The sequence below is a fragment of the Capsicum annuum genome, chromosome 9 (assembly GCF_002878395.1).
Source record: "Capsicum annuum cultivar UCD-10X-F1 chromosome 9, UCD10Xv1.1, whole genome shotgun sequence".
Lineage (NCBI taxonomy): Eukaryota > Viridiplantae > Streptophyta > Magnoliopsida > Solanales > Solanaceae > Capsicum > Capsicum annuum.
The window spans coordinates 214265696-214268146 of NC_061119.1; the positions used below are offsets into that span (position 1 = coordinate 214265696).

The following is a 2451-nucleotide window of genomic DNA, read 5'->3' on the forward strand; positions in this document are numbered from 1 at the left end:
TCCATTTTTACCTTATCATATCATGTACCTCACCCACGCAATTGCATCCCACAAAAAATACAAAAAGTAACTCTCAACAAAATCCCTAACAAACTTTTATTCTTTTAACACCCTAACAACCTACCCAATCAAAATAAACCCTTTCTAGTCGGGAAAACGATTGTGAAAAATCTCCCTACCCCTACCTAACCCTACCCCACTTTATACCCCTCTTTTTTTTTCTTGTCCAAAAAGAAAGGACCGAAAAAGGAAAAAATACAATATATATACACAGATACACACATACAAGGGAGAAGATTTTTTTGGAAAAAAACAGGAACCAAAAAAGGACCTCAGCACAAAAAAAAAAAAGGACCGAATCTCTCCTTCTCTCTCTAGACTCTCACTCTCTCTCTCAACAAGCTTCGCTGGCGATCGACCAACGACCCCGTTGGCATCCATGGCTGACGCCAGTCAGCTCAGCACCGGCTAGCCCTCTCTTTCTCTCTCCCCGAACCATCCTCTCTATCGCCGCCACCCACCTACGAACTGGACCGCCGCCGGCGACCAACCAAACGACCTGAGCTACCAACGGTGGCAACAACAACACCAGCGCCGCCACGCTGCCAGCGACCAAACCACACCATTATCCTCCAGCTGCCGTTCAGATCCGGTTTCTTCCGTCGTTGTCTGCATCGTCGGAGGGGAAACAGTGAGATCGGAGAGAAAGGTATCTCCGGCGAGATATCACCGGGAAATGTTGTCGCGGTCAGGTTCTCTCTGTTTTTCGTACGCGATGGCAACGGCGAAATCTGCCGGAAAACAGTGGAAAAAAAAGGTCACGGGCAGATATTAAGGTTGTTTCATTCATATTGATCTTTTGAGCTTTTTCCGATGACACCTACGCCGGAATCAGTTTATTCCGTCGTCAGTTCGGATATGGACTGATCTTAGTTCAATTTTAGCTTTCCAGGCTTCGGGTTTTTCTTCTTGTTTAGAATTCTATTCTGACGGCGATGTTGGGACATTGATTTGGTGTGTTCGACGTTGGGGGTTCTCCGTTTGAGGTTTTCGGCTCTCGGATTTTCTTTATTATCAACGATAGTGAGTTCTATTAAGGTCCATCTCTTTAACTTTACTCTTTCGTTTTCTCTAATTTCGATTAATGCTGTGATTTTGGTTTTGATTGAATTTTTTAGTAAGATATTGATCGTTGTTGTGGATACGTAGGAGTGGTGTGTTTAAATGCTTGAATCTTCGTTGGATGTATATGTTTTGATGTTGAGTTTAGATTCTTAAAAGTGGTTTGATAATCGAAAATTTATTAACCATGGCTTGAGGATTAAACTTGTTGATTTGGGGGTCGGGATCGAAAATTGATAATCGAATAAGTTGAAGTTTGTTGTTTTGATTCATTATTGAATATTGTCGAATTGGATAGTATCATGATAGATCGAGGGGGTAGGCAATCATTGGTTCGGGTAGGCAAAATTTAGGAATAAGTGTTTTGTTGGATGTTGGAATGTGCGTGTGAATGTGACTTTCTAGTTTATTGTATTTGATTCAAATGTATTCATTTAGCCGGGGAATGCCCCGAGATCACTTGTATTTGTTCACCGGGGAATGCCCCGACATATCATGTTGGCGGAAAATGATCGTGATGAAGGCCCGCGGCGTCGGGTAAGGCATTGGAGCTTAGTCTAGATTTAGTTTAGACTAGGATTTATATTTTCGTATTTTTTCTATTTTTCGGACTGTATAATTGGACTGGACTTTACGTTTTTTTTGGAATGTTTTTGTTTTGTTTATTGTTTGATTATTTTGCATTCTTTTGTGTGGTTTATACATTTCATAATGCCAAAATAGTCGATACACTCTATCAAGCGACCGTGGTTGAACCACGGGATCGAGGGGTGCCTAACACCTTCCCCTCGGTCAATAGAATTCCTTAGCCGGAGTCTCTGTTCGCAAATCAGTTTAAGAGTCAAATGGTTTCGAAAAGGATTTTCCAAAGGTGACTTGGCACACCGGATTATGCCAAGTGGCGACTCTGAATAAATAATCCTTTTCCGAAACAAATTTTTATTTCTTGTCACTTAAATAATAAAACCCTTTCGGACTTAAAAATACAACCATTTTTAGAGTACGTAAAAAAGGGGGTGTGACAATAGGGAGTAATGCTATGACTCAACTATCAAGACTATCTTTAATTTGAAAAACAAAAATATTTTAATTTATTTAATGGACATAAAACAACTTAACAAATACTTCCTTCGTTTTTTTTTTAAAAAAGATTGATCTGCTTTCATTTTTAATCTGTTTAAAAAAGGGTCAATTTTTTTGGCAACACTATTCCAACTTTTCATATGGTATATTTAAGACCATAAGATTAAAGGATATTTTAGTATATTTGATATAATTTTAATTTAAGATCACAAGATTTAAGAGTCTTTTTTTATTTTGTTGAACTCC

The 2451-nt window shown here is 39.0% G+C and overlaps 1 long non-coding RNA gene across 1 annotated transcript; it reads left to right on the forward strand.

The window, feature by feature from the left end:
• Positions 1-249: 249 nt before the first annotated feature.
• On the forward strand, positions 250-1208 carry LOC124887245. Its single transcript, XR_007044612.1, has 2 exons — positions 250-836; positions 953-1208. It is a non-coding gene; the product is annotated as an uncharacterized LOC124887245 (long non-coding RNA).
• Positions 1209-2451: the final 1243 nt, after the last annotated feature.